The sequence below is a fragment of the Monodelphis domestica genome, chromosome 5 (assembly GCF_027887165.1).
Source record: "Monodelphis domestica isolate mMonDom1 chromosome 5, mMonDom1.pri, whole genome shotgun sequence".
Taxonomy (NCBI): Eukaryota; Metazoa; Chordata; class Mammalia; order Didelphimorphia; family Didelphidae; genus Monodelphis; species Monodelphis domestica.
In genome coordinates, this window is record NC_077231.1 from 68018676 (window position 1) to 68046068 (window position 27393).

Here is a 27393-nt window from a genome sequence, read left to right on the forward strand (position 1 = left end):
GGGCAACAGTAGTTGAGGTAAAGTCTGCTCAGGTTTCTCTTCAGAAAATTCCTTCAATTTGGAAGTGTTGGTGGGGAAAGATTTCCAGTCACCAGCAGGAAAAGTGGGTAACTCTAAGAAGAAAGTCTTTATCCACTTTCTCTCTTTGATGTCTCAAGACAAAGAGACCCTCACTGCTCTCCCAGCCAAAGTCTTCTCTCCTCAGGAAAATTCACTCCCGGGGCCACTCCCCCATTGAGGTGATCAATTTCATATACTCTTCAGTCTGGCACTTTTTCTCTAGTGCCAGCAGTAATCAACAATAGTTGGAAAGTAACTAAGTATTAATAATAAAGGAGGTAAAGATTTAAAAAGGATACATAGAAATCAAACTTTCAATGATGGAAAGTTATATGGATGGCATTGTACCTGATTGAAAGAGTGAAGTCAGGAGCAAGAAGAAGACTTAAGGAGCAGGACAAAAATCAAGGTAAATGGATATTTGGAATTTAAGTTCATATTGACATCAAGATAGAAATAACAGAGAAAGATCTATGTTCCATGAAAGTGTTTGCTGTTGACCATCATGTCCAACAAGGAGTTCAAATATAAAATAATTTCTATGGATTCCTAAAGGTCTTCAGATAACTGCTGTTTGTACATGATGATTTGTTAATTATATGAAGCTATAGAACTCTGCAGAAACTTCTAGATGAAGGTACATAATCATGCCAAAAATTTTAGACTATCAAACCTTACAATAATTTTCTTGTGGAAGTTAAACATCTCTTCTCCTGACTATGACATGCAGTTGAATGCTGGGTGGATGATTCGACCAATACATTAGTATATATTTATATCATGGGCACTGAAATTATCTATATGTCTTACTTCTTAAAATAGAGATCAGGCATCACATTTTGAATAATATTTTTCTAATTCCCCAAATACTTTTGCTTAAAAATTCTGTGTATTTTTTTCTGTTGCTCTATTTGAATATGTTCTTCCTCTGACCCAACCATCTCTTAGAATGTGAGCTCTTTACAAATAAGGATTGTATTCATATCTGCAGGATTTAGCACACATTTAGCAAATATTAGGCAATCAAGAAATACTTGTTGATTGATTGGGTTAAAAATTACAGTAAGAACAAAAGAGCAGGTTGAATTGCATTTGGGAAATCGTGTGGAGCTTTAAATAAATCCAAGCTTCTCCTGAAGCAAAAACTAAAAATTTAAATATTTGCATTTTTTAGTAATGTTCAATGGATTCAAATCCAGCTACTCCATAATCTCCATATTAAAATTCTAAGTCACAGAGAGTGCAATTAAGAGACTTTTTGTGGATATAAATAAATGGCATTATCTTGTCACTTTCTCCAAAATGGGTTAAAGTTCACTTGGGAATTTCACAATAGATACAGAAAATAGAATAGAGGTCAAAGAAAAAGAGAACTGCAAATAGTTAAATTGTATTTAATCTGACCATGTTAAATGGATTGGGTAGACTTTATTTGATTGCTTCTTTATCTGGAAGCTATTACTACTACTGCCACTTGCTACCTGAAAATGGTAGTTGTATTATAATCCTTGCATATATAGTGCTTTGACCCTCGCATGCTATGAATGCTGTGTACCCTGAAAAAAGGTAATCCTCAGATCTCCTTATACTTCCCTTTTGATGGAGGCTATGGGCCTACCTGTCCTAGCAGATAAGGACATACCATCACTATTCTCTTCTGAGAGGCTGTGATAAGCCTTCCTGGTGTGCAGCAGGATTGAGGCACTCTATCTACCTGCCTGATGAAATATAAAAGAGTATCTTCACCTTCTGGCCCCCTTTGGAAATGCCTGGCCTGAACAACTCAGGCACTAGCCACTGGAACATCATATCGTAGCATCTTATCTTTGATAAGTCTTGATTGCTACCCATAGTAAAGTCTTAAACCCCTCCAGTATTCTCCTTTTGATAAATAACTCATACTTCTGACCCCAGGGCCATGAGTGTGCTCTTCACTCCTGATGTATGCTAGGGGAAACTTCTCTTGCCTTTACAAATTACCAATGTGCCTAACTTCATATAATCTTACATATACACACATGTAAACATATAGACAGATACACACAGATAGAGAGAAACAGTCAGAGAGATAGCGGTGTGATAGTATGAATTATAATATTCTATATATGTATATATAGATAGAAGGTTTGAATATCTAGAACTGGTCCTGTATGCTCCTGTAACTGTGAAAGTTGCCAGTGAGATATTGGGTATTTCCTTGTACTTGTGCCTTCTCTTATGCCCTTTGTCTTGAGTACTCAGTCTTCTGATTGACCCTCTTTCATGTTGTGCCTCTCCCCCAGTATTCGAGGTACACAATCATTCTTTGTATGCCTACTAAATAACCTCTTATATTTGGCTCTCTGTACCCTGCTTCTATCCTAAGAGGTCAAAAGCAGATTCTGGTTTCTACTTCCTTATAACTGCAACTGATACTTATGTTCAGCATCTCTGTCCAGAATCCTAGATGTCTTCATATCTATTTGAGGAAACTTACTCTGATTTCCCTTTTATGACCTATTTTTCTACCTCTGCTGGCTTCCTATTATCTCCACTGACAGTAACTTCTTTAGGATAACCCTCTAACAGCCTTTTCTGACTTCTGGTCATCTTTTTATACAATTGTGAACTATATTGAGCTTACATCTATTTCTCTCTAGTTTCCTTTATCCTTGGCCTTTGTGGGACCCTTTTCAGATGTTCTCTAGGTTTGGTTTGGGAGATCTGGATTTTCTATGACCTTTAATATCACTGTCTTAATCCAAAGCACACAGTTTCTTTTTAACCTTTTACATATCTGTTGTGAAGAACAGGCTTTTATCTCTCTTTCTTAAATTTCCAGCCAAGAAAAAAACCTGGGTAGAGTGAGTATAAAAGGAAATAAATTAGGTGACTTTCTTATCCAATATAATAATGGGAGAAAAGCTTATTTTTGTACTTTTAGACTAAAATTTAGTAAGGATGATTCAATGCAACATTTCATTCACTCAAGCTTTAAAAAATTGAATATGTAGAATAACACACTTAGATAAATCTACTTAATTTTCATTGTCGGCATTCCAACCACCAGTATAGTTTGCAAACCTTCCATTCATGCCTCCATTTCCTGTGTGTGTCCCAGGAAATATTCTCTATGAATTCAACACATTATTTAAGATGTCCCTCTTGTACCCTTTATTATCTCCTTTGGTGGAAATAATGCAATACTCAATCTACCTATCATTTCTTTGCACTACATTATATGTTAATAGAGCCATAGCAGTGGCAATGTCAGATCAGGTCAAAATGGCAAAGTTGGAAACACTTGAAGTACACTAACCACAGAACAAAAATGCCTCAAAATAAATATTAGGATGAAAGACCCAACAGAAGTAGTGAAGCAGTGCTTGGAGTCAGAAAAAAGTATGAAGTTATGAGAAACTGGGGTATGATAAGGGAGCTCAGAACAAGCCTCAGTTTGACTCAGACACAATATAGGGCAAGCGACAAGAGAAATAGAAGAACCACCTTAGATCAGCCTTAGCAGAGTAAGAGTGATAATCAACATTATTTAGAACAAGAAGCAGAGAGATAAAAGTGGCCCAACATAATTTAGCCTGAACAGAGACTGGTTATGACACACTACAGGCAGAAGTGGGAGGAACTCAACTGAATAACTCCAGCCTTTGTGGGATTGGGCAGAATCCAACTCCAACCAATTGAATATTTGCAACTCTCCATACAGCAGGAAAACCAGGTACCTCCACAGAGTAATCAAACTAAGACCCAGCTAGCTGAGTAGACCTTAGGCACAGAACAAGCACAGGAGAGTACTTCCTACTCCAAAGGAATAGAGGGAACTAAACTTCAACATATCAACAAAATCAGGGGAGGAAATATGAGCAAAAGCTTTATGCTAGATTTCAACACAAGAGATGACCAAAATATGAGCTCAGAAGAGAATAGCATACAAAAATGAAAATATGTAAGGCCTCAAAGAAAATGTGAAAGGATGTCAAGCTTAAAATAAACACATAGGAGAGCTCAAAAAAAGCATAAGAAAGCAAATAATAAGAAACTTAGAAGAAAAATTAGAAAGTGGTAGAAAAAATAATAGTTTAGAACAAAAACTTACTGTAGAAACATTTCTCTAGAAAATATTATCCCTTCAAAAGAAGAACAACCCCCCTAGGAAAAGAAGGTCAAAATGTCAAAAAAGAAAATTACTTCCTAAAAATTAGAATTGGACAAATGGAAGCTAATGATTGCATGAAACAGAGGGGCACAATAAAACAAATTTTAAAAAGTGGAAAAAAAGAAGAAAATTTGAAATCCCTCACTGGAAAAACATCTGACTTGGAAAATTGATCCAGATGAAATAATCTAAGAATCATTGGTTTGCCTGAAAGCCATGATCAGAAAACAAACAAACAAACAAACAAACAAACAAAACTGGACACCATATTGAAAGAACTTATCAGGGGAAATTGCCTTGATATTCTTGAACAAGAGGAGAAATTAGAAATTGAAAGAATCTACCTGTCTCCTCCTAAAAGAAATATCAAATTTTAAATTGCCAGGACTTTAATACCCAAATTTCAGAAATTTCATGTAAAGGAGAAAACAATAGAAGTAGCCAGAAAAATATTCATATACTGTAGAACCACAATCAGGATTACACATGATCTAGCAGCAATGACATTAAATGATTGATTGAAAGTCATAGAATATGATATTTTACAGAGCAAGGAATCTAGGTAGGCCTAGAAATAGAAATCACCTACCCAACAAAACTGAGCATAATACTCTAGGGGAAAAATGGATATTTAATAAAATAGAGGAATTCTGGAAAGTCTTGACATTTTCTGTTAATCTTTCCCCCACAATACATTATATTTTTTGGGGAGAGGGTTGAGTAATTCACTCTCATTTGACATGACAGATATAGAAATATTTTGCAGGCTACTTATGCCTTTCACAAATTGTTCTTGAGATTATTTATCATTTTAAATCTTCCAAGATAGTGACATGTCATAATAGTCAATAGATCAATGGAAGAGTACTAGTTTTAAAAAGACTTTTGTACTGATAAGCAACTTGAGATCATATAAAGAAATAATCAGTTTTCCTAGATATGAATTACCTTCATTTCCACTAGATCCATGTTAGAATCCCTGCACATATCTCAGAGATATTTTTTTTGTTTTGAAATATTATTTAAATATTAGTAAATATCCTCCCTCTCCCACAATACTGGGAAAAAGAGGAAAATATCCCCTGTAACAAATATACATAGACAAGATATTCAGATTATCTTAATGGCTATGTCCAAATCTTCCAAAGAGTTTCCCTCCTCCATAGTAGTTTTCAATTTCTAGAGAAGAAAAATTACCTATTACATTCCCTTTCTCTTTTTCTCCATTGGATTTTAATTATCCTGAGGATGAGGTCCATGCCAGTGAATTTATATATTTAATGGCTCTTTTCCAATTTCCTACCTTGTCCAAGGGGGAAAATAATTTAGATCTACTTGACTGATAGACATTTTCTTTTTTTTCATTAATGAAGAAATTAGGGCACTGGTTTTTGTGGTGATTGTTAATTTTCCTTATGCATCTTCCCATGTAGAAAATATAATCATCCTTTTCCCCCATCATGGCCAAGTTGCCCTAAGACATCAAAAATATTGGACAAATTTTCAAGTAATGTTGGCTTCTCTACAAGTACTTTTCTTAAAAGAAAAAGGGAAGGGGATCTAGTGATAAATGCTGGAACTAAAATTTAGCTGACACAGTTAACTCTCTATTGAGGACACTATGACTTGTATGGATTTAGGAGTATGACATTTTACTCTTTCAAAAAAATTTTTGTCATCATTTATCAAAATTTTTATTTTTATCATTGTGTTGATAAATACCAATGTGTTAGGTAGAAACTTCCATCACCTCACTTATGCAGATGAGCAACTCCTTTGGAATGCAAAGTCTTAAAGTGTTTTTTTTAGGAATTAAAATATTAAATGATCTTGCATAGAAGCTAGCCTTGAAAATAAATCTTTTTTTCCTAACTCTATGGCCTGCCCTCTATTCAACAATCCTCAAACTGCCTCTCTAAGTATAGGAATACTGTTTAAAAGTGATTGAACTTAATCACTATTTTATCAGTGGTAAAAAATGTCATTTCACTATTATAACAATTCCTAAATGCTAGAGTTTTATAAATGTTGGCAGAGCAGGAATCTGTAGACTCAAGAGAGTCATTGCTAGGCATGAGTTTGTAAATATGTATTCAGCTTAGTAAAGATGGCAACATTGTTTGTCATATATTTCTATATTTTTGAAGATGGTAAATGTCAACAAGGAGGAATCCAAACAATATGAATGCTGACATTATACAAATTCACAGGTAATTTGACAACTAGCACATTTTAATTATGGAAGTAATTGCTTTAGTAATGAGGAACATCAATGGCTTTAATAAAGAAGACAAGAAAAATCTTGGCCAAAATAAGGTACATTATGGATTCTATAGTGTTGGGGAATCACATGTGTAATCAAATCATTAATCAATGAGTATTTATTAAGTGTGTGCTCTATGGAAGACACTATGCTAGGCACTAAAGATAAAAGAAGGAAACTGAAAATGCCAGCCTTCAAGGGAGCTTACATTTTCTTAGAGGTTCAATAATTACATATAATTGCTTACATATACAATTACAAAAATTTGAATAAGAATATTCAAAATAAATAAATATTAATTTGGAAGGCAGCTAATAGAAGTTTGGAGGATCAGGAATGATTTTAGCTGAAGGCTACTGTTGAGCTGAGCTTGGAAGATATGGAGAGGTAAGAAAGGATTTTATTCTAGGCACCAAGGACAACCTGTACAAATGGATAGCCCTAAAAAGATGATACACTGTGCACAAGGAACACAATAAAAAGACTGACTTCGTGTGACATATCAAATGTCTCCTTAATGTTTTAAGAAATTAAATCATAGTAGTATCTTGTAGTGAAGATTTTTATTAAAAGAAAAGATTTTAATGCTGTATTTAAGAATGTAAGGATGGTGACATGAGAAGTCATCAAGTTCAAATCAAGAAAATTATATTTTGCATATATCATGTTACTTTAAATTCTGACCTAATAAAGTTGTGAGGTGCAAATTATATTATGCATGTAAAGTATTTTGCAAGCTTCCTCATGCTATTCCAATTTTTTATCACAGTTGAAGAGACTGACAAACTGAGTTTCCCAAGGAGACTTAGTGATGAATCCTGAATGCTGAATCCATGAGCTGAACTAATGCTTAACTCCATGATTTCCCACTACAATGCTTTCCCAATACAGTGTTAAAATGAAGTTCATTACCTTGTTTTATAAGTGTGTAGATGTATGTAGGTCATATATATAACATGTGTATTGTACATGTATAATTTTTATAACTTTATTTCAGTATAATTATTTTACTTTGAAAACAGATTTTCATTAAGGCAATTAATATCTAGAGAGGTGAAGTGATTTATCAAAGATCATACATGTTAAGTACAGGGCCAGAATTTTCAGATTTCAGACCTAGTATCCTTTCCTTGTAGAAGAATAATAAACATGCAACACACCCAAATGTGTGGGGCACCAAATTAAATTAAAGTTTTGGGAAATATTTAAAAGAGAAATAAAAAATACTATAAAATATTCATTTTAATGCCACAAAATTTGTTTTTCATTTGGTGAAACTTAGGGATCCCTCCTTGGGAAAACAGTTTAAAAGGCAAAATTGAAATACCTGAGACTTCAAGGGAAAAATATTTAAATGGTTATAAAATTAAATACTAACAAAAAAACAATGTCCTGAATCTCAGGTTAAGAACTGAGGCATTATGTTGAGAAAGCATTGCTCATGAATTCAGCATTCATTACTATCTCTTTGGGAAATCAGATTTGTCACTAGACCTCACTCTTAATTTTTAACAGAAAAATGAGAAAACTACCTGTTTTGCATAGCATGCTGAAACTTGCAAAATGCTTATGTGAGTGATATAATTTGTGACCCACAACAGCCCTCCAAAGGAGGTATTTTAAAATATCACGATTCCCATATTATCATTAAAGAACCACGGCTGGGTGAGTTGAAGTGACGTTCCCATGATCACACAATGAGTCAGTATACAAGGTGAGATTAGGAGTCTTATGGCTCTAGTTAAAGCAAGTAGAGCATAGGTAGATCTGTGCACATGAACTGAGAAAGACCTGACCCCAAATCCTACACAATTATTTATGAGATGAATATCCATGGACAAGTCATTTAATTTCTGCCTGCCTCAGTTTTTGTTTGTATCTGTAAATGGGGATGATACTACCACTTATCTTGCAGGGTCGTTGTGAAGAAAAGATGAGTCAGTATTTGTAAAGCACTTGCAAAATTAATATACATATATGATATTTCATAAAAATTCTGCTTACATTCTCTTATTCCTCCTCCTCTTTCTCCTCTGTGCTATTGCCAATACCAGAGAAGTGTTGTAAGAATTTGGAGAAAGAGAGTTTTTTTTCTTTTAGCTCTTCAATAAGAAATTGGATTCAACCATTTAGTTTGTTATCACCTTACAGAAACCAAGGTATTAATTTTTCATATAGTTTTTTCTTCTGTAAAACAAGACTTACATTTTCCCCACATGTTAGTATATATAGATTGATATAAATGTAGTCCTTATAGAAGAACTTATAGAAGTTATTTACCTTTTCAGGTATTCCATGCTCTTTGTTTTTCGGTGTCAAACTTTCCACAGAGCTCTGGTCTTTTCTTTGCAAAAACTTGGGAATCTTCTATTTTGTTGAATGCCCATACTTTCCCTTGGAATTATATAGTCAGTTTTGCTGGATAGCTGATTCTTGGTTGAAGGCCCAGCTCTCTTGCCTTTTTGAAGATCATATTCCATGCCTTACGATCATTCAGAGTAGAGATTGCAAGGTCTTGTGTGACCCTGATTGGCATTCCTTTATATCTAAATTGTCTTTTTCTGGCTTCCTGTAGGATTTTTTCTTTTGTTTGAGAGTTTTGGAATTTGGCAATTACATTCCTGGGAGTTGTCTTTTGGGGGTTTAGTGTAGAGGGTGTTCTGTGAGCTCTGTCAGTGGCTGTATTGCCCCCTTGTTCTAGAATCTCTGGGCAATTTTCTTTGATTTTATCTTGTATTACAATGTAGAGTTTGCTGTTTATTTCTGGATTTTCTGGAAGTCCAATTATTCTTAAATTATCTCTTCTCCCTCTATTTTCCAAATCTGTCACCTTGTCAGTGAGATATTTTATGTTCTCTTCTAATTTCTTGGTCTTTTGGCTTTGCTTTATTAGTTCTTGCTTTAAAGCCTGGTTTTCCTTTTCACTTTGGTCAAACTGGTTTTGTAGATGCGTGAATTTCTTTTGCATTATTTCCCATTTTTTCTCCCAGAAGGCTTCCATCTTTTTTATCCTTCTGATTCAAATTCTTAATGGGTTTGTGGAGAGTTTCCATTTCCTTTGGAAGGTTTCGGAGCATTTGCTTGTGTTTACTCTTCTATCTCCTCTGTATTTTGTATTTTTGCTCCATAAAATGTGTCCAAAGTCATCCAATTCTTCTTGTTTTTCTTGGAATTTGGGGGCTTTTGTGCTTCTGTGGAGTTTGCCATCTCTATCTGAGTGGGGAGGACTAGCTTTTCTTATCTCTGTCTGGTGTTCAGAGGTTTTAGCCCTAGGCAGATTGTTTGTTCTATGCAGTTGTTGTTCTGTCTTCCCAGGGAAGCCAGGAATTGTTGGTGTTTCCATGTAACTGCTCTCCTCAGTTCCCTCCTGATGCTTCTGTGTTGCCTTACTTCCACGCTCTGAGCCTGGCTCGGCCCTTTCCTCCGGGTGTTTGTTTCTGTGCCTTAGCTGGCCAGGAGAGTCAGCACTCTGAGGTGGGAGGGGCCATGGCTTCCCGGAGCTCAAGGGCTCCTGATAAGATTAACTTTCTCTGGGTTGAACTGAGTATGCTTTGAGGCAGGGACCTTGAGACTCAGATGGAAGGATCCAGCCAGGGGGCTGCAGGCTCTCCCATCATCTCTTTCTGTTTCCCTGCTGTCTGGGTGCCCCCGCGACTGGGTCAGTTTGTTTTCAGGATGTGGCCTTCAGAATAGCAGGCTCCCGAGGCCCTTTTGCCAGCCCTGAGGGTTACTGTTGTTTCAGACAACCCTGCTCGGGGGGGGGGGGGGCGGCGCATGGTTTCCTCGAGCTCAGAGGGCTCCTGATAGGATTAACCTCGGACTGAGTATGCCCTGAGCCAGGGAGCTTAGGTGAGACTCAGATGGAAGGATCTTGTCAGGGGGTTACAGGCTCCCCTGTCTCTCTCTGTTTCCCTGCTGTCTGGGTGACCCCTCGACTGGGTCAGGTTATTTTCAGGAAGTGGCCTTCAGGATAGCCGGCCCTGAGGCTCTGAGGTTCCCTCTGCTGCCTCGGACTCAGCACTCTGGGATGGGGGGATGGGTCCTGGGACCTTCCTTCTGCCTACCCCTTAGGTCCGAGTGATCTCATGTTCTGGCTTTTGGGGGGAGTGTACCTTTTGATCCAGGTCCAGGTCCAGGAGGAGGATTCCTGGGGTCTATGCTGTTGTTTGTTTTGAATTTCTGTGCCTTAGGAGCATATAGTTTGAGTTCGGTAGGGAAGGGTTTCCGGAGATCTGAACTTTAGCTTTCTCTAAGCCACCATCTTGACCGGAAGTCTCCCTAAAACTTTTTTTGCTAAGGTTTGTCCCTCTGTTTTTATGGATATAGTGAACTAGGGAATTAAGGAGTTCCCTGCATGGGGAAGCTATGGCCACCAATGGACATTAACATTTTAGTGAATGATTTATCTCTTGAATAGAAACAGTTAGGTGACATAGTTGGTGGAGAGCTGATCATGGAGTCAAATGGATTTGAGCTAATATCTCTTAGACCCTTCTTAGCTTTGTGACCCTAGGCAAGTCCTTTAATCCTATCTGCATCAGTTTCCTTAACTATCAACTGGGGATCATAATCACAACTACCTCACAGGATTGTTGTGAAGATTGAACAAGAAAACTTTTATAAAAAACTTAACATGGCACCGAGCAGCCATTTAATACTTGTTCCCTTCTCTTCCTCTCTTTTAATTAGGTTCAGGTTAGGGAGGAATAGGACAAGTAAAACAAAAATAATATTTATAAAAGGGTCATAAGCAATTGTCTGGACCATTGAGAGGTTGATTGACTTTCCCTAAGATCACACAATTTGTCTGATTTCAAAAGTAGTACTACATCAAGGTCTTCCTGATTCCACCTAGTAAATCATTGTCAGCTCTTGGTCATCCTTATATTCTAATCTTCCCAAGCTCTAATGGATCTGTAAATCATATCCATTGGTGTATTCCTTTTAAAGATTCAGATTTCATCCCATTCATTCCTCCCTCCCTCTTGTAATTTTTCTCCATGTCCTCTCATAAATGTATCATGGTGCAGACAGGGGAGAATCAATATTATGGAGGCCTTCTTAATAATGTCTTAATCATGTAGGGAGGATATCAATGGAAGACTTGCCTATCATTTACTCTCACCCTGGTTCTGTATGTGGACCATAACTAATATAAATTAATAAATATAATATTTAGTTAATATAAATTAAGTTTCAAATCCCTTTAAAGAAAGGAGACGTATCCTAGAAGTACATTAATAAAAAAAATTAAAGTATTAATGAAAAATATATCTATGGCTATGTTGCTTGTCAAAACAGTGGTGAGTGGCAAAGGGAACCAATTTAATTGTTTTGTTTGTGAATACTGGAGGAATAAAAAAAGCTGGTCAACATTCTGCTATTCCCTCCACTGCTAAAGCTGCACTAGGAGATTATCTACCTTATATTAAAGCTATCAGTATTGCCCGCCAAAACCTAGAGCACAAACTCTAATGAGATAAAGAATCCAACTGCCAAAATCTCCATAGAAAGAGCCTGTATGAATCAAGGGTGCACTATTTGGAAGCATGGTTCCACCGATCCCTGAATGTGACCTGCTCCCAGAGGAAAGCAATTTAATGCTCTGTTACACACAGAACAGTATATATGAATCACAAAAAAACCCAGATAAATTAGTGACAGGTACATCTGAATAGAACTGCTTCTAAGTCACTAATCTGCAGCCAAGCAAGCTTGTTTCTCCCTGTTTCAAAGATAAAGCTACATTGCAACCTGCCTCTGCCAAGATCTCAGGAGGCGGGCAGGCCCCATTGTCCATCAGTGGAATAGACCCCTTATTATTTCAGGTATTGGGACAGCAAAGGAAGCAAAGTGAAAACCATCTGACACTGGGAAAAGCATGAATAGATCACCAGACCTTGCTTGCATCTTCTATAAATTTTATAAGAATGGGCTGTTTTCTCTTTTACATTTATTTAGATATTTATTTTGGCAGTCCCCATACCCTAAAATTGCTGGCATGCATGGCCACATCTCCCCTGCCCCCCCCCAATAAAAGATAAATAATAACAGCAGGTGGTAAAAGACAACTTAACTGGGATCAAAAGTAGGAGGGTTACAGAGACTGAGCTACCATCCATTAGTAAGAAAGTGAAGTGTTTGCAAATCACTGAAGGTATAGGAAGACAGGGTAGGTTATCAAAAACTCGAAACATGGTCATTTCAGTTTTTAAAATGTAGACTTGTAATTTGATCAATGTAAATACCTACTGATAGAACATGTGTTTAACTCAGAATTTCAAAAAATAATTTTATTTTCCCAAACAACAAATGAATGTTTACCAAATATTTCTATTAAATAGTTAACACCAAAAAAGGGAAATTTTAGTCAATATTGAAATTAGTTAGTGACAACAAATGATAGAGAATCCAGCATCCAGATCTATAAATGATGTAAGAAAACTATAGACTGAATGTAGATCTATCATTCACTTTAAGCATTTTCTTTCTAGTACACAAATAGATTATTTAAGATGAACACTGAAATAAATAGAATAGCATTCATTTCCAATATAGATTGTATACTCAAGCTGACTTACAGCAAAACTTACAGCAAAACTGAGTGCATCTCTTTTTCTGCTAAAGGTTTTACCCACCGTATTCCAGTTCCTCTGGCAAGATAAAGATTAAAGATGGAATCTTCAGTTGCCTCCATTTTTTACAGGCAATTATGGAAATGGTTCTTCTACTTCTCTACAATTATATGTTTGTCTAAGTACATAATTTTGACCTCTCTAGCATCCTAATCTGTACACTATTTTAATGGAATAGTCATCTAAATATTTTTCAGAGGATAATAATATAATTATGTTCCTCTAATTTTAGATGAGTATGATATATTAAACCCAATGTTGTATTAAAACTTGCTTTCTTATATTTCTAACATTCCAGTTTAGTATCCAATTATAGTTACTCTAGAAATAATATCTTTATTTATATCCTACATACTTAAAAAGTGTATCATATAACTAAATTACTAGCATCTTTATTAATAGGAATACTAGTAATCAAATGTACTTACACTTGTGATCTTCAGTTGCTATTATTTTTCTTGAATTCTGTTAGGGTTCACAGTTTTAGGTGAGAATCTGTTAAACAAAAATGTAAAAATAAAGTCTGTCATGTGTAGTGATTTTCACAATTCTTAACAAAAGTTAGACAAACAAACAAAACAATAAAGAAAGCAAATATACTTTTTAAAAATTACCAATACAATTTTAAATGACACTTTGGGGAATAAAAATATAACAACCAAATTTACCTTCTTTGAAATTACAAAGGCTTAATTGGAGTGGATATATTTCCTTTATTGCTGCAGTAATTTAAGCAACATTAAACACCAATTAAACGATGTGAGAACTTCAGTTAGTAAAGCAATAAAAATTCCAATTATTATCCTGGTCTATTGTTGCCACTATTTTCATATTGAGTTATTTTATTTACAATGTACTATAGTCATTAGAAATTCCTTAGAAGCTTCCAAAAATGAGAACAGAATTCACACAAATGAAATACAATTTTATTAATGCAGAATTAACTAACTTACTCCATCCTTTTCCCATTCTCTATAATGCATTTTTAATCATTATTAATGATACCTTCAATGAACTCATAATATTATAATGTCACAGTTGACTAAAGGATAAATTTTCTATACTAAGTTACATATCTAATATTGTAATCCCTTAGATGTGAATATTTTTCTTTCTTGTCAATAATAATGCCTTATTTAGTTTTTCCAATTTATTTTCCATGTGTGTGATATCCGTAATGCTTTTCATTTAATGAGCTATGCCATAGAATGATGCAACCAATATTTTGAGGTACCTAATATGTATAGTAAGCTGTCAAAGGTGTCAGGAGATGTACACTTTCAGATATGACACAATGACATACCCCTAAGGAACTCATGGAGGAAGAGGAAAATGACACCAGTACAATATGCATATTAAATCTTACATACATTAGAAACATAAAGTGACATGGTGGAAAGAAGACTAACCTTATAGTAAAAGAGTGCTTGTGTTCAAGTGTGACATCTTATACATGTAAACTGTCATTTAGTCAATCACCAAACATTTAGTTAGGACTTGTTTGCCTGTGCTAAGAACTAGAAATATAGTGAATTACAAAGTTCCTCGCACTTGAGGATTTCAAGCCTTTTAAGGGAGATAATTAACAAATGACTGAATATATATATATTATATATATATATATATATATGTATATATATATATATGTAATATCAGAGGGAAGTCAACAACATAGTGGTGAGATCAAAGAGGACACTGGGAAAAACCTCCAGAGAAGATAAGATTTTAACTACATCTTGTAGGAAGTTATTAGGCTGAGGTGAGGAAGGAGAGCATCCCACACTCAGATTTAGGAGATGAAGTATCATTTGCAAAGGAAGAGTAAGATGGCCAGTACTACCAAATCATAGATTAAAATGGTAGAATGCAAAGAATAATTATCCCAGAAAGGCAGGAAGAGAACACGTGAAAAGTTGTTAGTGAGCTAAACTGAGCAGGTTATATTGCATCTGAGTAGAATAAGGAACCACTGAATTCTCTTGAATAGAAGAATGCGACATTCACTTTGACAGCTGAGTGGAAGATGGATAGGAATGGTGAGAGATGACAGAGGAAAAGAAATTTGGGGTTATTGACATAATACCTATAATAGGTGATGTGAACCTGTACCAGAGTGGTGGCTTTGAGAGAAGAAGATAATTATAAGATTTCATGTCAGTAAAAATAACATTCTGACAACAGGATGAATATGGAGAGTGATTGTGAGAGGTGGAGCTGAGAATGATACTGAGTCTAACGGAGTGGCAAGTAAGACAGTGGCACCCTAGAAAGTAATAAACAAGTTTAAAAGAGGAGAGGAATTTTAGGGGAAAGAGAGGTTCTGTTTTGCATATATTGAGTTTGAAATGACTCCAGGATATTCATGCACAAGTTATTCAACCTCTTAATACCACAGAGCAACTTCCTTATACTCCAGGTTATAGACAAGTCAATGAATTTTGACCGTAGAAGGAGTTTGAACATCTATTAGATCATGGGTTTAGATGAAAAATTAAAAATATATTAGAAAGTTTTCACATTAAAGTTCATTAGAGGTCAGAATGGTAGAGTGGAATGATTCTTCTATCCTGGAGTGAGATAACTTTAGTTCAAAACCCACTTTCTCCCCTCACTTAGACAAGTTCTTTAAGATACCTGGGACTCAGTTTACTCATCTGTTTAGCTTTTAAAAATCTCTTCTAGCTGTAGATCTAGGACTGTACTATCCTATGATTTTTCTGAAAAATAAAAGTTGTACCAAGTGGAAGTAGAAATTAAAGCAGAAAAGAATATGTGGGACTTGGCTGAAATAAAACATATTGGGAAAAGATATTAGACATATGAAATTAAATAAACATGTATATGTATGTATATAAATTTTTGCTCATACAGAACTAATTACTTTAAGGACTAAGATATATAAATCTCTACTTCCCTTTTGCATATCATATCTAATAGCTCAGAAACCACTATCTTAGATATATAGTTGTGCCATGATTAGCAATAATTATTTTTACCCAAATACTTTCCAGGTTTATGCCCACTCAAAATGGTAGTGAAGAATCTTAACCTATATTTCAAAATTCCTATGTCTCTACATTTTAAAGACTTAAACAAAGACACTAGACTGTCACTAATGTTAGTCATTAGAAAATATTAATAAACTATTCTAATAAAGTTAGCATGTTAGTTATTAGTACTTACATGTGTACATAGGATCCATACAAATTAACATATGTGTATCATTCTAAATTTCTGTGCAAACTCATGCAGAAAAGAAACATCTCTATCTGTTTGAATTTTCCACAGAAAGTTTGTCAGTGTTTATTAATATGCAACTATGCACATTGTATACTTATCCTTTCCATGAAATAGCTTCCTTTGCTATGTAGGATGTGCATGCATATATATGTGATGTTCACATGTACAACGCATCCTTACATATCCTCACGTTCAAAAGTTCCAAGATTTCAAAGTTCCAAAGTCCTTCCATGTCCATTCCTGTTGCTTGTAGAAACTCTTTCTTCCTCTCTGGTCCTTCATCTGGTCTGCATTCCAGTTGCCATCGTCCATTCTTGATTGAAGATGTGTTCTTCCAATGAACACACAAACAATGTATGTGGGTGAGATTTTTACATGTGTGTGTGAGTAAGAGTGAAAGGTACTTTTGCATGAAAGTAAGAGGGAATCTTTGTGAGTGCCAGAATTTATCAATTATTTGTCATTTCTGCAAATAAGATAACATGTGTTTGGGGGTAAGGTTTTCACATTTGTACATCTTTGTGCTTGCAGATAAGGTGTACAGGTGTTTTCACATGGATGGGTGTGAACATTATGCCTAAGAATAGAGTTTTCAAGTTTGCAAAATCTTGTTGTTTCACCTTTCACTAAAAGATTTATCAAGTATGTACTTTATTCCTTTATCTTGGAGATAGAATCTATAGAATTGTGTATTCATCTATGACATTGTTTCTGTCTGTTTTGTTATTGTGTCAGGCAGAGACTATTTTATATTTCATATTGAGGCTTTTTTTCTATGGCTGCTAATGTATTCCATTTGGCTGTAACTGGCTGCATTTCTTCAGGGTTACTCTCCTTTCATTATTGCAACATGTGCAGGGCTCTCTCTACTGTATTCTGGTGGCGAGTAATCTCCAGTGCTTTCAATAGGCTTTCATTCACAAGGCTTTTATTGATTTCTTCTTCTTGGGCTATTCATGTTGCAGTTCATGACTGGGACTTTTTTTTCATATGGCATCTGCATGTATCTTCGCTGATGACATGATCATATTGTTGTGTCTACAGAGGTTACTGAAACTCTGAAGTAACATCTTCATGGTATAGCCTCTCTCCCTTCCTTCCCCCAGTATAGACTGTTTTAGGATGAAGGTTGAGAGATATGGATAACCTTTTCCAGTTCTCATCTATAACTTGCTGTTAAAGTCTTGTTACAACATATTCAACCAATGTGAATCCATGCTTCTCTAGCACTCTAGATGCTTGTGTCTGTCCTAGTTATAAAGTTGGAATTTTGCTACACATTTAGGAGTGTTCTTGTTGTTGAATTACTTGTTCTTCTCTTGCTGGAATAACTTATTCTCTATGCTACCCCAAGACTAGTCTTCATTTACATAAGATATTGTATAGCATGATACCCTATGAAACTCCAACAAATCTTGGTGTCACTGTTACAGCATGAATGGTACTTGTCATGTGTTTTTGAAGTTAGAGACTAGAAATGAAATTGTGTATCTATCTCTCTTCCTCCAGGTCTCAATATGTTTCTTGATATTCTCCTTCCCATTCAGAATCTGTATCTGCATAAGCCATGCAATTCAACTTATCTATAATATCATCTTCATTATCAACCCCTAAGCTTGCATAAATCTCTTCTAATGATATGCAACTTGGTCTGTGCCCAAAGAATAATTCTTCATCATTGTCTTGGTAAGAGTTTGTTTGCACTGGTTCTAGGTATTCTATCTCTTCACTTGTGTCCCACGCATCCCCTTCTTCATCTACCTTTTCATAAAGCATATAAAACTGATAAGACATTTGTTCTAAATTATCTTCATCCATTATTATCACACCTTCTGGTATTCCTTCTGATTCAGTGTCTGAGTCTGAATCCATTAACTATGTTATTTGGATTTTGCTCAATGTCTTGTAAACCTTCGTCAGATGTTATTATCTTCAACTTTGTGTTTTGATCTAAGCCTATGTCACTAACTTCTGTGTTTCTCAAATCACTTTCTGGATGTGTCTCACTACTAAGCTTTAGATTTTCATTTAGAGTTGGTAAACTTGATGGTATGGGATCATGCAGATCCTCTATATTGTTAATAATCATAGATCCTAGTCTACCACTAGTCTGAGGTTTATGTTTAACTCCATTCTCACTTGACAGTGAGATAGGAATTTTTCCCTCTTTTTCAGTATTTTGTTCTGGGAATAAGGTTTGTACTTCTGCATTTCCCCCTGTGTCAGTAATAGGATGTGTGTCTTCATGCTGTCCCACAACACAAACATGTTGTCCCTACTACAACATATATCTGTCACTGGCTTAGTAGCTAAGGTGTTCATAACTACTGACTCATTGTCTATGTCCTGGCTACTCTCTGCCACGTGCATATGTAACTCAGTTAATTCCTTTTGATTTAATTCATTCCCACTGAAGTCTACAATACAGGTTGTATTCTCAACTACAATGGAACATGAACCTAAATCACAGCAGTTGCTTTGGCTAGATTCCCCTGTGGCCCTTAGAATGTGGGATTCAAGTTTGTCTTTTGAATCCATGGTTGTTTTTCCAGTTGGTACAAATTCCATTCCATCCTGCTTTTCAAATTTAACTGAAATGTCACCTCCAATACTCTAAATATGATTATTATTGTGTTCAAAAGTAATGTCAGCTCCATTTTCAGTAAATATTTCCTTATCTATAAAATTCATTGCTGGATGGAAGGTACTAGCTTCTGGTTTCAAATTAGATGTCTTCTCTAAGGGTACCTTTGCCAAAAAGCTATTTACAGAATTAACTAAACTTGGTGAGAGGTAATCTGTGAATGTTCTTAAAGCATTGTCATCTTCAGCAACAGTAACCTTTAGGGAATTGAAATTATGTGTCTTTGTATCAGTCACAAACTTTGGCTTGAGTTATTGTGACTCTTTCTTTCTTTTTCTTCTTCAATCCCATTATCCATTATACACTGGAAAAAGTTCTCTAGGAATGATTAGAATTCCTTTACAGACTTTTCCTGTTTACTTACTGTACAACTCATTTCAAAGTCTTTCATCTCATTTACTATTTGAGATGTTATTTCATTAATTTCTGCCTCATTTTCTTTAATCTGGCTTGCCTCTCTCTTGCTTTATTGCAATGTCTGTCATTCTCAGAATCACTTTCCTGCACCAATTGTAAACTATTTCCCAAGTTTTTTCTACTATTTTTAACTGCAGTCTCTTTCTCACAATTTCTACTACCTCCAAGTGTCACACTATACATTTTATGGGCTTGGCTTCATAACTCTTTTCTAACCACATCAGAATACTTTGGCTTTGCTCCAGTTTTTATAGCCAGTTGCATTTCATTCAAGTCTAGAGCTTGCTGTGAGGACTTTAACTTGCAATGTGAACAACAAGTGGACTTCTTATACCTAGTTTGTGCATTATGTTATCTTTGTTATTACTCTCATGTTTCTTCTTTAAAAAGCAGTTTCTAATCAAGTGACCTTTCCTGTGACAAAAGAAACATCCCCTAGTCTCTTTTTGCACTGGCTTGTCCATATCACTAGGCTTCTGGTAAGTAGGTTTTGTGTAAGTCCTAACTGTGTTCAGATTTTTAATTTCTTCAATTTCCTTTTGTTTCCAATCATTTGCAGTCCTCTCTAAAGTATCTTTCAAGTCTTGAACTTGCTTACTCTGTTCTGAATTATTTTCAGATAGGTAACCAGCAGCCTCTCTCAATTCAATCAGGGAAACTGAGTCATCCTTAGGGAAATAGTTTATGAAAAAGGTTCTCAAATTTGGTGTGCATGCCCTCAGAAATTGCCTATGTACATGTCCATCCATCTCTTCAGCTTCTAGACCTAAGATTGACTCTGCCTTTTCTGACAGACAGTCTATGTATGTGTCAGGATGTTCCCCTTTATCCTGACTGATCTTGTCAATCCTGGCCAATGCATTTGGCTTAGAACAGCATTACTTAATGGCCTGCAGAAAATCCTCCCTGCACCTTTTTAGATAGGACATGCATGTAGGATTTGCAAAGTCCATGTCTACACTTTGCTCTACAGTTGGCCAGCTAGTCAAATTGCTGTCAGATCTAGTTTTCTCCAAAAATTACCTCTGTTCCTGGGGGCTGAACAGTTATGACAATAGGAATTTGACATCTTCAAAGTCCAGATCAAGATTCTGAATGCCTGCTTAAGCTCCTTCTGGGATTTAAAATGATTGTCCACAAATTTTGGGAAACGGTGCTTTATGGACTCAAGTTCCTGAGTGGAGAATTGTCTATGGGCTTTTGAGTGTATCACACCAGCATTATTGGTTAGCTTAGTGACATCTTTCAAAGGACAGATTTTCTCAGGGTCACTAGCAGTCTGGTTCTCATTTACATTGTCACCTTCAGTTTCCTGAGGTACATTCTCTATTTTCCCATTGTCCTTGCCCATAACTAGATCTAGTCCTTTTTTTCCTTAATCAGTTGTTCAAACACAGCCTTAATCATGCCTTCTAAATTGTTATTCACAGTCATAATCTTTTCTGTCTTCAGGATAATTAGAAATCTGAATACTTTCTTCACTTGGGTCAGAGTCTGCACACAGCCATAGAGTACATATATTTGTGCCAGGACTTGCCAGAGAACCAGTTCATGTTGAAATGGAAAATGCAAAACAGTCATTGTAATGTTGCTAACATAAACCAGAGTTTCCACTACCATATGGGTGAGTTTGCTATATAGAATATGATATACCCAAAAACAGGCAATCATAGCAATGACTACCATTCCACAAACAATTTGTCTGAACATTTTTGTCTGTCTTTGTTTCTTTACCAGGAATCTGTAGAGTTCAATCAAACTTGAGGTGCCAAATGAAATAGAATATGTAAATCTGTGTGACTATTTCTTGCTGTTACTGGATATGTACTCTGGATTGAGACTAGAGAGAGAGCTGCTAGTATGGGACACTTGCTACAGAGATAGAGAGAGATACTGAGAGATGCTGCTATAGAGATGCTGCTACTGGGGAATGCACTGGGGTTTGCCTACTGATCTCTATTGATGGCTAATGGATCAATATTTTCCTAATATCTCCTCCTACCCTCTTCCTCCCTCACTCCCTCCCTTAACCTCCCACTCCTTTTGGCTTCCTCCCTCCCCCCTGAGTGGACTATAAAATACTTTAGTTTTCTTTCTCAGGTAAGGGGTTTATTGGAAAACAATAGGATGGGAAATTGAGGGAAAAGGGATGAGGGTTTCCTTAATCTGTAAGGAGAATTTAAAGGTTTGGGAAATCAGTTCAGTAACAACTGTGACAGAGGGACAGTCAAAGGGATGAAGGACAATTGCTTAAAATCTTTTTTCTTCTTTACAAAGCCACCAATGTCTCTCAGCTTAACTCTAGAAGCCCTCCCCCCAAACCCCCAAGGATCCTTCAGCCTGGGACAAAAGCTAACAAGATCAGTTCAGCTTCTTCTATAGCTTCTCTCTACCTACAGCTAGGCTTGCTTCCTTTCTTGGTCAGTCCACCCCCAGAGAGAGAGACAGAAACAGTTCCTCCTTTGGTCAGAAAGCCCCAAAGCCAAGCCAGACCCACAAGGGCCCTTCAGCCATGTTCCTCCTGGGAACATTCCTTTTGGAAACTTCTCCTTGATTTTGCAGACAGGTCCCCAGTCTTGGTTCTTGCATCTTGGCTTGTCCTGCAAAACCTGTCTTTCTTCATGTCTCTACAACAATTAGTAATAATTTTTACCCAAATACTTCCCAGGTTTATGCCCACTCAAAATGGTAGTGAAGAATCTTAACCTAAAATTTATTTTTTGTCATCTCTTTACTTAATGATATTTTGGAAAGAACGTGAGAAAAAATAATCATAATATCTAAATAATAGTTCAAGATATGTCACTATCAATCCAACTTTGGGTAACATCTCTTTGTGCATGTTTCCTTATCTGCACAATAGAAGTATTAACATTTATACTACCTATGTCATCTTATTCTTTTGTTAATTTGGAAAGATTAGAATAACTACTTGACCAAGACTTGCTTTTTCATGATTCTTAAAAGGAAAGTCATAAAAGATTTGGGACAGAAGCAGGTGTAGAAGAATATTGCCTTGACAATCTGCTATTATTAGAAAGCTGAAATAGGAACAAAGAGAGTTAATGGCAATAACATGAATGATCTCACCAGAATATTTGAAAATATGGATCATTTGTTTCCTTTATTTTTTAAACCCTTACCTTGTGTCTTATAATTAATACTATATATTAGTTCCAAGGCTGAAAAGTGGTAGGGGTTGGGCTAAGTGACTTGCTGAGGTTCACACAGTTAGGAAGTATGTGAGCCTGTATTTGAACCTAGGACCTCCCATTTCTAGGCCTGGCTCTCAATTCACTGAGCTATTTCCTTTATTAAGAGGTTATATTTAACATTGCCTAATAAACTGGTCTTCTCTTTGTTTGATACTATTGATCTCCCATCAGATGAATCTAAGATTTCATTCATTTGCCAACATCCCCACCTCTACCTAGAAGGGTCTCTTGTACATAGAAGGCCCTTAAAAGTACTTGGAGAAATTATTTGAGTGATTCATTTACTTCCTATTATTCAGCTCCACTTGTAGAGGTTAATGCTAGTTAGTTGTTGACTCAGAAAATGTATATGAAGGCGAGCCAAAGACTCATGAAAGTAGTATCTGAAGACAGAAATCATTATTATATATTTTTGACCTAGATTCTTAAACCAAAACTACTTGAAGTGACCAAAGGTAATTTTCTTTTATTATATAAGTTTATAGCTAAATATTTCCTTGTTCCATTTTCACAAGCAATCTCCTTTCCAAAGAAGCCAAACTACCTTCAAATATTCTACAATACTGGGAGAAAGTCTGGGACATGATGAAGGGGAAGAAGAACAGGAACTTAAGAAAATGAAAACAGTTTTTAGACATTAGCAAAATAGTTCACTTTTATTGTAGGTCCAAAAATAATTGGACCCAGAAATTGAACTCAGCTTTGGTTAACATATATATACTAGTAGTTGATTCCGTTATATATGGTGGTAACAGGTTACCATTAAATAGTACTTTACATACTGTAGAGCACTTTCCTAATAATAACCGTGAATGATATTACAAGTATCTTTATGCTGATTTTAAAGATGAGTAAACTGAGACCATGAGAGAAGAAAAGCAAATTTCCTGAGGTCACAGAACTATTATGTGGTGGAACTGAATGTGTTATATCTAAAAAATTTAAAACCATAATCCAGCCTAGAGAGAGAAGAAAGGAATGAAAAAACAAATGAATGATGAATGAAGGAACCAAGGAATGAAGGAATGAAGAAATGAAGGAACATTTTTTCACTCCTAAGGCACCAGGCATAGTGCTTTATGTTGAAGATTCAAATAAAAAAATTCATGCCCTTAGAGAACTTGTTTTGATAAAGGAAGACAAAAATGTTAAGGGAATATTATCCAGATAAGAGCATTTCAGACTAGGATTTCTCAGGGATGGTGAATGAAGCCATAGAGTACTCATATGTTCATTCTTTATTATTATTAGAATCAACTGGGTCATTAGATAACCTTACAAGTACAGATTATTACAACTACAAAGAACTTTTAAAATTATATTATTTAACCCATATATTTCTATCCTCAGCCATACCCCTTCTGGTCTTTTTGATAGTAGTGTGGAGTCTTTAGTATTAAATAGTTGGGCAACAGATTCTGAAAAACTTTGTGGGACAAAAATCCAGGTCTCCTAATTCTCAGTTCTAGCCTTTAGTCAGTCAAAAAATATTTAAGTGTCTTCTTTGTGCCAGGAGCTGTGCTAAATTCAGAATGCAAAGAAAGGCAAAAGTCAATCTCTATTCTCAAAGAACCCACAATCTTTTGGAAGGAGACAATTTACAAACAATTACATCAAATAAGCTCTGTAGGAGATAAATCAAGGCTAATAAAACAAGGATAGGAATTATAGCTAATGGAGAAGAATGTAGAATCTTATCCATATCCCAGGTACTTTAGGAAAACTTTGAAGGCAGGAGGCAGAGTTGAGAAAAAAAGATTCTTTCACATATGGAAGGAAGCCATTTAAAATGTCCATAGTTATGAAATGGAGTGTCTTGATCAAGAAACAAGAATGATGCTAATGTCCTGAGACCAGAGATAATTATTCTTTTCAGAAAACACCATGCCTTTTCTCAATATCTCAGTAGCTTCCTCTAATATCAATTACTTAATCTGGGCAATTGAGGTATATGGGGTGGTGCTCAAGGAGGAGTAATATCTTTGGTATGGAGGGCTTGTCGTGCCCTCCTAGGGAAGCTCTCCAGCCTCTGACCCTCACCTGACACCCAGCTGTCACTTGTGGCTCCCAGTAGCTGCTAGCATGTGGCAGCGGCCACACCCCAGGCAATGGCTTCGACAGGCCAGCTAAATCTTGGGAGGGTAGCCATCGGGTCATGGACCCCTGATGAACCAGGGCTTTGCTCACCCAGCATGTGAAGAGTGCTTCGGCTGAACAGATGGAAGAAACCAATAAGAAGGTTCAATGGCTGAGATGGCAATGCAGCAAGGCACTGTGGAGTGCTTAGGGCGTGTTGGAGCACAAAAGACAACATGGCCATCCAATGCAGCTGAGGAAGTCTCCAAATGTAATGACTTTTCGTGCCATTGGACCCAGGCTTCCAACGCCGAGAGTGGGACTGTCTATGTGCATCGATTTTTCCACTTAAATCTTCATGCACAAGTGTCTTTGTGCACAAAAACACACAAAGACAATAGTTATCCTCAATTACCGAGAGACTACTACTAGAAACTAGAATCTGGGCAATAACTTCATATTCTTCCCTAAGCTAGATATTCCCTTATTTTAAGGGAAAATAATATAAACAGCTCAATTATCCATATCATGGGGGCAAACTGAGACATCAGCAAACTCATACAATATATAACTTATTTTTATTAGAAGTTATGTTTAAAGATGTACCTGTCTGTTCTAAGAATTCAGTTCATTCCAAATAATAATGGTATATTTTAAAAACTTAAATCAAAAGGAGTTTGAAAGATCTATCATTTCCAACCACTGTATACTCCTGGTGATTTGCTTTCTCAAATCAACTCTGTACTAATAATTGTACTAATAATAATTCTTAGAATGAACAAAGGCTTGACTTCTCCTAGACTTTTCCCAGAAAAGAAAAATGAATCGAATACCTAAATATCAAAGGATGATTTTTGGAATAAATATATTAGTCCAAAAGTCTTTTCAGAATACAAAGTAAAGAAAGTCAAAATGTCAACAAAAAATAGAAATTCAAAGGAAGATGCTATGCAAAAATTGTGAATGTGTACTATAATTTCTGGTTTATACATTGTGGAAAATTGTTACCATTGGATTACTTCTTATTTACTCAAATAATTATATTGTCAAAATTAAATGATGCCTTTAAGGGCAGCAAAGAATAGATAGGAATATTTCTTCATTTAGTCAACATAGCATGGTACATTTATTAAAATTAAAAAAATATATTCCTAGTTTTGATGAAAGAAATGTATGCTCTGAAAGGTGCTAGGGATGATCTAGGCCTATTGTAGAAGAAAAATATCAGGTGGATTCAAGTCATTTTCAATAATTCAAATTACTTCCACCAATCATATTTAGTAAACACTATGTTCGAGAGGAAGAGAGCGTGAAGTGGAATTACTTAAACCTTACTCTCAGTGAAATCAAATCTGAGAGGGAAGAACATCTAGATCCAGTGGGATCCTGAATTCTATCTTATCCATTAGGGCAAGAAAGAAAGGAAAATCAAGGAGGGGGAGAGGGGAGGGAGTACAAAAAGGGAGGGAAGGAGAGGGGGGAGGGGAAGGGAGCATAAAAAGGGAGGGGATAGAAAGGGAAGCATCTCAAGGGAGGGGACTACGGGGACTGACCTAAAGTAAATCACTGGTTCAAAAGGAGAAAGCTAAAGAAGAAAGGTCAGAACTAGGGGAAGATATCAAAATGCCAGCGAATCCAGAAATAACAATCATAACTTTGAAATTGAATGGGATGAACTCACCCATAAAACGTAGACAAATAGCAGATTGGATTAGAACACAAAACCCTACCATATGTTGTCTTCAAGAAACACATATGAGACGGGTTGACACTCACAAGGTTAGAATTAAAAGTTGGAGTAAGACCTTTTGGGCCTCAACCAATAGAAAGAAGGCAGGAGTCGCAATCATGATATCTGACAAAGCCAAAGTACAAATAGACCTGATCAAAAGGGATAGGGAAGGTAAATATATTCTGCTAAAAGGAAGTATAGACAATGAGGAAATATCACTAATCAACATGTATGCACCAAATGGTATAGCATCCAAATTTTTAATAGAGAAACTAGGAGAATTGAAGGAGGAAATAGACAGTAAAACCATATTAGTGGGAGACTTGAACCAACCACTATCAAATTTAGATAAATCAAACCAAAAAATAAATAAGAATGAGGTAAAAGAGGTGAATGAAATCTTAGAAAAATTAGAATTAATAGACATATGGAGAAAAATAAATAGGGACAAAAAAGAATACACCTTCTTTTCAGCACCACATGGCACATTCACAAAAATAGATCATACACTAGGTCATAGAAACATGGCACTCAAATGCAGAAAAGCAGAAATATTAACTGGAACCTTTTCAGATCACAAGGCAATTAAAATATTGATCGGCAAGGGTACATGGAGACCCAAATCAAAAATTAATTGGAAATTAAATAACATGATACTCCAAAATCGGATAGTTAGAGAAGAAATCATGGAAACAATTAACAATTTCATTGAAGAAAATGACAACGGCGAAACATCCTTTCAAACCTTATGGGATGCAGCCAAGGCAGTACTTAGAGGAAAATTCATATCCCTGAGTGCATATATTAACAAATTAGGGAGGACAGAGACCAAGGAATTGGAAATGCAAATCAAAAAACTTGAGAATGAACAAATTAAAAACCCCCAGGAGAAAACCATACTAGAGATCCTAAAAATTAAGGGAGAAATTAATAAAATAGAAAGTGACAGAAGTATTGA

The 27393-nt window shown here is 35.8% G+C and overlaps 1 protein-coding gene across 8 annotated transcripts in view; it reads right to left on the reverse strand.

The window, feature by feature from the left end:
- The window catches only part of MGAT4C (MGAT4 family member C), a 1236972-nt gene that overhangs the window by 569252 nt on the left and 640327 nt on the right, over positions 1 to 27393 (reverse strand). For all 8 annotated transcript variants that reach the window (XM_056798595.1, XM_056798596.1, XM_056798593.1 and 5 more), the window contains one exon: positions 13540 to 13606. The gene's annotated coding sequence lies outside the window, so the exon portion shown is untranslated. The remainder of the gene's footprint in view (positions 1 to 13539; positions 13607 to 27393) is intronic.